The 8,839-nt window shown below is 41.0% G+C and overlaps 1 non-coding gene and 1 pseudogene across 1 annotated transcript; both read right to left on the bottom strand.

Moving 5' to 3' along the window:
* Nucleotides 1-463: 463 nt before the first annotated feature.
* Nucleotides 464-6,793, bottom strand: LOC119619737 (cytochrome c oxidase subunit NDUFA4 pseudogene; annotated as a pseudogene).
* On the bottom strand, nt 1,799-1,901 carry LOC119619805 (U6 spliceosomal RNA). Its single transcript, XR_005236261.1, has one exon. It is a non-coding gene; the product is annotated as a U6 spliceosomal RNA (small nuclear RNA).
* Nucleotides 6,794-8,839: the final 2,046 nt, after the last annotated feature.

The following is an 8,839-nucleotide window of genomic DNA, read 5'->3' on the forward strand; positions in this document are numbered from 1 at the left end:
AATTCTTTCTCAGGTTGAGAGGGCTGACAATGACTACAATAAATGTACTATTTACCTTGGCTATAATGTCCTAATTTTCACTTATGGCTCTCAAGGTATAGTAGCAGGGCTCAGATAAATCAAATCCTTGTCATGAAAGAGCTTTCTTTAACCAATTTATGAAATAGAAAGCACACTATTTCCAAGGAAGGTTAAGTGCAATGTATTATGCAGATAAAATAAGGTATTATCGGTGTAAATAGAATACACTGATACGGTACTCCATAGGAAGGAGGTTCTATTTGCATGGCAGAAATTTCATCATTCTGATTAAAGCTTAAACGTGTTGCCGTGTGGGGTGTATTGCTGAATACTTGACGTGGGAACTGTGATTTGGCTTCACACTGCAGGAAACTTTAAGAGATCCACAACTCAGAGAACATTATTTTTTGGGTAATGGGTATTGGGTGTATTGTGAGGAATGTCAAGTTCTTCTGGTGCTTAGGAGGGCGAAGCAGCAGCAGGAAAGAGCGGTCCAATGGTTGAGGTACGGCTTAAAGGTTCCCACTCTCATGCCTTAGGAAAAAAGAAGAATTTGGAAATGTTCTTCAGAAATCACCTAATTTATGCCTTGGACATTTGAAATAATTATAACTATATCTCATTTTTTAGAGACTTCAAAAACATGATTCTGTAACTTTTCTCAGAAGTACGTTGTTGAACAAGGGAGTTCTTCCTTATATCTTACTTGTGTCTTTCCTTTTCTGCTGTCTTCAGTGGGGTAAGAATAAGGAATATCTTGTGAGGCCAGGCATGGTGGTTCACGCCTGTAATCCCAGCACTTTGGGAAGCCAAGGCGGAAGGATCACTTGAGCCCAAGAGTTCGAGACCAGCCTGGGCAACAGAGTGAGACCCCTCATCTCTACAAAAAGAAAAAAGAAAAGAAAAAAAAAAAGCCAGATATGGCGGTAGGCACCTGTAGTCCCAGCTACATGGGAAGCTGAGGTGGGAAGATTGCTTGAGCTTGGCAGGTCGAGGCTGCAGTGAGCTCTGATTGTACCACTGTGCTCCAGCTTGGGTGACACAGCAAGATCCTGTCTCAAAAAAAGAAAAAAAGAGAAATACCTTGTGGCAAACAGTTATTCCTCAGGTTTTCTTTCCTCCTGATGCCTAGACTGAAAATTCTTTTTTTTCTCTTTAAGACAGTCTTACTCGGTCACCCAGGCTGGAATGCAGTGGTGCAATCTTGGCTCACTGCAACCTCTGCCTCCCGGGTTCAAGTGATTCTCCTGCCTCAGTCTTTTGAATAGCTGGGATTACAGGCATGTGCCACCACACTTGGTTAATTTTTATATTTTTAGTAGAGACAGGATTTTGCCATGTTGGCCAGCTGGTCTTAAACTCCTGACCTCAAGTGACCTACCTACTTTGACCTCCCAAAGTGCTGGGATTAGGGGCATGAGCCACTGAGCCTGGCCTCTTTTAAAATGTATATATTTTTACTTTATTAAAAAAATGTAATGGGGCCGGGTGCGGTGGCTCAAGCCTGTAATCCCAGCGCTTTGGGAGGCCGAGATGGGCGGATCTTGAGGTCAGGAGATCGAGGCCATCCTGGCTAACACGGTGAAACCCCGTCTCTACTAAAAAATACAAAAAAACTAGCCGGGCGAGGTGGTGGGCAACTGTAGTCCCAGCTACTCGGGAGGCTGAGGCAGGAGAATGGCGTAAACCCAGGAGGCGGAGCTTGCAGTGAGCTGAGATCAGGCCACTGCACTCCAGCCTGGGCCACAGAGCAAGACTCTGTCCCCCCCCAAAAAAATGTAATGTGGAATGCTTCAGGAATTTGCATGTCATCCTTGCACAGGGGCCAAGCTAATCCTCTCTGTATCTTTCCAATCTTAGTATGTATGCTGCCAAAGCAAAGCAAGCACTAGACTGAAAATTCTGACAACAAATCTGAGTTGGGTTAATTATTACATTGCTGAACACCTTTTAATGTTATTAAAAATGTGTAACTTGGCCGGGTGCGGTGGCTCACGCCTGTAATCCCAGCACTTTGGGAGGTCCAGGCAGGTCCTCAGGTCCAGGATCACCTGAGGTCAGGGGTTCGAGACCAGTCTGGCTAACATGGTGAAACCTCATCTCTACTAAAAATATAAAAATTAGCTAGGCGTGGTGATGGGCGCCTGTAATCCCAGCTACTTGGGAGGCTGAGGCAGGAGAATTGCTTGAACCCAGGAGACAGAGGTTGTAATGAGCCGACAAGGTGCCACTGCATTCCAGCCTGGGTGACAAAGTCAGACTTTGTCTCAAAATAAATAAATAAATAAATAAAATGTATAACTCTATCTGGGCACAGTGACTCGGACCTGTAATCTGAGTACTTCAAGAGACGGAGGTAGGCAGATCACTTGAGGCCAGGAGTTCGAGACCAGCCTGGCTAACATGGCAAAACACCATCTCTAATAAAAATACAAAAATTAGTAGGGCGTGGTGGTGGGTGCCTGTAGTCCCAGCCTCTCGAGATGCCGAGGCAGGAGAATCGCTTGAACCGGGGAGGCAGAGGTTGCAGTGAGCCGAGATCATGCCACTGCACTCCAGCCTGGGCAACAGAGTGAGACTCTGTCACCAAAAAAAAAAAAAGTATAACTCTGTGGCTAAATACTAGTTTAGGTTGAAATTTTGTATGGCCTTTTTCATTAGTGTAGTTATGATAATATCATATTTAATAATATACTTATATCTACTGAAAAATTAATTTTTCTAGTATGTATAGTAACCTTTTCTTCCTGATATGCATTTTATCTTTTCAGCAAGCCCTCATCTTCTATTTTCATTTCCTGTAACCCTCAAATAGTGTTAGCCAAGTTATCAGCTGTTTATTAACATCCCAGTATTCATTCATTTATTTCTTTGATCATTTAAACACCTTTTTGTGAAAGACATATGGAAGAGGATATAAAAAAATGTAAGATTAGGATCCATGGTTCCTGGAGTTCACAGTTAAGTCTTAGACACTTGTAAATTTTAATTTTAATTTTATCTTTAATTATTATTATTTTTTTTACAGAGATGAGTCTCACTACATTGCCCAGGCTGGTCTCAAACTCCTGAGCTCGAGCAATTCTCCCTCGTCAGTCTCCCAAAGTGCTGAGATTACAGACATGAGCCAGCATGCCTAGCTGGCACTTGTAAATTAAATGGCAGTGCAAGGTAGTTTATAATTAAATATTCAGTTTGTGGCAGATAGTAAGCTTTGAGATTTCACAGGAGAGAGTCACGAAGGTGGGTTTCTGTGGTTGAGAAAATTTTTATGGAGAAGTGACTTAAACTGGGTCTTGAAGCACAAACACAATTTAAACAGCTGGAAAGGAAGAGACCAAGTCAGGCTGGAAAGGGAGCAGGTTGAAATGAGCTGATATGTGTGGAAATAATATGGAATTCATCCTGAAGAGAATGGAGCTTGCATTGGGAAGTAATAAGGCTAGTAAAGTGAGTCATGGTTAGATAAAAAGGGCCTTGAAAATTCCTAAGGATTTGGTTCTGTGGAAAATGGGTTTTGGAAGAGCAAGTGACAGAATAGTTTAAGAAATTGAACCTAGGCTGGGCACGGTGGCCCACAGCTGTAATCCCTGTGCTCTGGGAGGCTGAGGCGGGTGGATCACCTGAGGTCAGGAACTGGAGACCAGGCCGGCCAACATAGTGAAACCCCATTTCTACTAAAAATACAAAAATTAGCCGGGCGTGGCGGTGCATGCCTGTAATCCCAGCTGCTCAGGAGACTGAGGCAGGAGAAATGCTTGAACCTGGGAGGCAGAGGTTGCAGTGAACCAAGATCATGCCACTGGACTCCAACCTGGGCGACAGAGTGATACTCCATCTTAAAAAAAAAAAGTAGAAAGTGAATCTGGTGATAACGTGCAGTACAATACAGCGGTGAAGGGCCCGGGTGCTGAATGAACCAGGCACACTGCCTTGGTTATTTATTTGCTGTGTAAACTTGGCGAGTAATTTATTCATTCTGGGCCTTAGTTCTCTCATTTAAAAAAATTGATTTTTTGATTTTTAAAATGATTTATTTATTTTAATTTTTTAAATGGACAAACTGTACATTTTCATGGGCTACATAGTGATGTTTCAATACATATACTGTATAGTGATCAGATCAGGATAATTAGCATATCCATCATCTCAAACATTTACCATTTCTTTGTACTGGGGACATTCGATATCCTCCTTCTAGCTATTTGAAACTATATGATATATTATTGTTAACTGTAGTCATCCTACAGTGGAATAGAACACTAGAACTTATTCCTCCTATCTAGCTGTAATTTTGCATCCTTTAACAAATCCTTACTTATCCCTCCCTATTCATCCTTTTTACCTCCCTTTGGCAGCCTGTAGTAGCCTCAGTCCTACTTATTACTTCTATGAGATCAACTTTTTTAGCTTCTACATATGAATGAGAACATGTGGTGTGTAGCTTTCTGTTCCTGGCTTATTTCACATGGTAAGATTTCCTCTAGTTCCATCTATGTTGCCACAGATGACAGGATCTCATTCTTTTTTATGGCTAAATAGTAATCCATTGTGCATATATCCCACATTTTCTTTATTTGTTCATCTGTTGTTGGACACTTAGGTTGATTCAATAATTTGGCTATTGTGTATAAGGCTGAAATAAATATGGGAGCGCAGATATCTCTTTGATATAATGATTTCCTTTCCTTTGGATAAATGCCCAACTGGAGAATTGCTGGACGACACAGTAATTCTGTTTGTAGTGTTTTGAGGAACCTGCATACTGTTCTCCACAGTGGGTGTTCTCATTTACATTTCCACCAACAGCATATGTTCCCCCTTCTCCACGTCCTCACCATCATTTATCATTTATTGTCTTTTTGACAATAGCCATCCTAACTGGGGTGAGAAAAAATATTTTATTCTTAATTGTGATTTAAAAACACTGTTCCTTTATTTTTGAAATTGAGGTATTAAATAATAACACCACCTACCTCTAGAGCTATTGTGAGGAGTGAATGAGGTGAATTATGTAAAATGCTTGTTACTTACAGAAATGCCTGGTGCATAGTAATCTTTCAAGATATATTAGCAAAAATTTTTCATCTGAAAGGGAAGAGATTAAAGAGAATGAGACAGGGGAGATGATTATAAATTGGTTGAGTTGGTCAAGTAGCATTTTCCATATAAATAGCTCCATGGTTACTTTTGTCATATTGTATTATTTCTATGTCTGATTTGAACTCATTGAAGGCAAGAAGTAACTCCAATGATAGACTGGTGTAGGGTACGTAACTAGTAGACTGGTTCAGGACATGTAATGTGCATACACTAAATGCTTGTTTAATCCATATTGAGATATGGACTCAAGTGATCAGTGTGCACAGAAAGGGATGAATAAAATAGACCTGATGAGGGAAGGATTAGTTATCTTTAAATGATTGAAGCTGAGATGGGAGAGGCAAAAAGAACAGCAGAGATGGTTCCAGGGTTTTGACTTGGGTAACATAAAATGATTATATTTTTACAGAAGAAGGGAATTCAGCAAATAATGAGTTTTGGAGATAAAATAGTGAGTTTGATTTTATTGCAGTTACTTTAGAGTCAGTCATTTATTTATTCAACAAATATGATTGAGTTTTTACCATGTGTGATGAGGTACTTTGTCCACATTATCTTTATAACAAAAAATAGTGTGTGCAGGTCAGGAGCAGTGGCTCACACCTGTAATCCCAGCACTTTGGGAGGCGGAGGCAGGAGGATCACCTGAGGTCAGGAGTTCAAGACCAGCCTGGCCAACATGATGAAACCCCATCTCTACTAAAAATACAAAAAAGTTAGCCAGGCATGGTGGCATGCATCGATATTCCCAGCTACTTGGAAGGTTGAGGCAGGAGAATCACTTGAACCCAAGAGGCGAAGGTTGCAGTGAGCCAAGATTGTGCCATTGCACTCTAGCCTGGGTGATAGAGCGAAACTCCATCTCAAAAAGAAAAAAAATAGTGTATGCCTTTCCTGTTATGCATTTGTCAGCTTCTTCCTCCTTTTTTCTTTCTTTCAGCTCCCTTTTGTTTTGTTCAATTGTCGGTATTTATTAATCAGTGTGATCTCCAACACATCAACATGATTTCATGCATTTGGAGGAGAACTATTTCCTACATAAGTGGAAAATTGTGTGAGTGACTTCTGGAAGACCTTCATTCTAAGCAGCTTTATGGTGAAACATTTTATTTAGAAATCTGGACCTTTGGCCAGGCACAGTGGCTCATGCCTTAATCCCAGCACTTTGGGAGGCTGAGGCAGGAGGATCACCTGAGGTCAGGAGTTTGAGACCAGCCTGGCCAACATGGTGAAACCCCATCTCTACTAAAAATACAAAAATTAGTCAGATGTGATGGTGTGCACCTATAGTCCCAGCCACTCAGGTGGCTGAGGCGTGAGGTAGAGGCTGCAGTGAACTGAGATCGTGTCACTGCACTCCAACCTGGGCAACAGGGAGAGACTCTGTCTCAAAACAAAACAAAAACAAACAAACAAACAAAAATCTGGGCATTCTTTCTTCAGTTTGCTATAATCCACATTCACTGAGAAGAACTTGTGTCAATCATTGGGACCCAGTTTGTTCCAGTGTTCTTTCTGGGTTATGGTTTCTGCCTCAATTAACACTTGGATTGAACAGTGCCAGATGCAAGACATCCAGTGTTGCTCCAGTACCTCCAGCTTCAATAAATTCAAGGAGAGGGATTAACCTCAGATGCTTCTTGGCCTGACTGAGGATCTGGCAGAGCATGTTTGCGGCAGAGGCCTCCTATTGGAAAGGAGAGAACCAGCCTAGCTATCTGGCCCTGGACTAGGGAGTAGTAGCTCGTCTTTTTCTTATCATTGTTTTCTTGCATTTCTTCTCTCTCTGGTTTCAGTACTATACTAGTCCTGCTGTCTGTTAGTACATGAATTGCCTCTAACATATTCGCTGCTCTCTTTCCTTACCTTGCTCATTTTCCTTCTCGATCTTTTCTGGTAACCCATGAAATCAAGGGTTCTCGAGCCCATGGTGCACCCCCTTCTGAAGAGCTGAGTTTTGAGCAGTGAATGTGAAGGGGGCAATTGCAATTCAGAAGGGTTCTGTGTGTGGAAAGGTTGTACCCAGTTTTTCTTGGATCTTGAACCAAAAAATGATTCCTCTGGAGCATGTTGATAATTTTCAGTCTGGCTTCTAACTACCTAGGATAATTTAGGTTATGGTGAGATGAGAGAGGTACGAGTTTAACTGTAACACAATCAGATCAGTTTTAGATAAAGCCAAGAAGACTTAATGAGTTGTGCTTCACAGAAAAATTTCTATGTAGGAGAGCATCTTGTTTTCAGGTGAACATTAACATTGGCCAGCATAAGCCAGGAGTATGGAAAAGAACACTGGATCAGGAATCAGAACATCCAGGCACATTAATTCTGAGAGCTGAATTTAGAATCTTTCGTTATTCTCATTCACTGCTGATGTGGTTTGGCTCTGTGTCCCCACCCAAACCTCATCTCAAATTGTAATCCTCAGGTATAGAGGGAGGGAAGTGATTGGATAATGGGGGTGCTTTCCCCCATGCTGTTCTCATGATAGTGAGTTAATTCTCACGAGATCTGATGGTTCCATAAATGATAGTTTTTCCTGGGCTCTCACGAGCAGTCTCTCCTGCTGCCTTGTGAAGAAGTTGCCTGCTTCCCCTTTCCCCTTCCGACATAATTGTGTTTCCTGAGGTCTTCCAGTCATGCGGAACTGTGAGTCAATTAAACCTCCTTTCTTTATAAATTACCCAGTCTCGGTTATGTCTTTACAGCAGTGTGAGAATGGACTAATACAACTGCTTTTTTTTTTTTTTTTTCCTGACAGAGCCTCACTCTGTCACCCAGGCTGGAGTGCAGTGGCATGATCATGGCTCACTGCAGCCTCAACCTCCCAGGCTCAAGTGATTCTTCTACCTCAGTCTTCCTTGTAGTTGGGACTACAGGCACATGCCACCATGTTGAGATAATTTTTGCATTTTTTGTAAAGATGAGGTTTCTCCATGTTGCCCAGACTGGTATTGAACTCCTAAGTTCAAGTGATCCTCCTGCCTTGGCCTCCCAAAGTGTTGGGATTACAAGTGTGAGCCACCACACCTGATCTCCCATTCAGTGCTTTACCATGATTTACTTTGAGTAAAACCAGGTAGAACTGAAACTTGAGTAATTTCCAATTGGCGATGGTTGAGTCAGGAGCAGTACCGAGATTTATTTTGCTAAGCTAACCCTTAATTTGCGGAAAACACACATTAAATATGTAAATAAGACTTGGGGGCAGGAAGAGATTTTTAAATTGTTCAACAGAATAAAATATTTTGAGGCACTTAAAAAATTCCATAAAGCATTTCGGAAGCACAATTTACGCATGGATAATTTACGTGCTAATTGTAATTCAAACTCTTCTCTCTAAACTAATTCTCTAAAGATCTCTACCAGGTTATTTTTTTTCTGCTAGATTAGTTTATGTTGTTCGTACTTGAACAGAATAAAAGTGGACTTCAATAATGTTCATAAATCAGATACTTCACAAGTTCCAATTGTTTCTCATCCTTAATTAATGAAGTTTTGGTTTATTTCCATCTTATTTCAAAAAGCTCCCAAAACAAGGATTTCTACAGGAAATATGTTGCCCCCTCCACATGTATTTAAGTTTAGACATTCCCAAATTTCTGCATTAAGAATCCCCCTGCTTTAAAAATTTTGAAGAAATGTTTAAATTCGTAAAAATACATAAAATTATTTTTAGTAGGTTGGATAATTTTTCCTACTTCTCACTTCTAGA

The sequence above is a fragment of the Chlorocebus sabaeus genome, chromosome 25 (assembly GCF_047675955.1).
Source record: "Chlorocebus sabaeus isolate Y175 chromosome 25, mChlSab1.0.hap1, whole genome shotgun sequence".
NCBI lineage: Eukaryota > Metazoa > Chordata > Mammalia > Primates > Cercopithecidae > Chlorocebus > Chlorocebus sabaeus.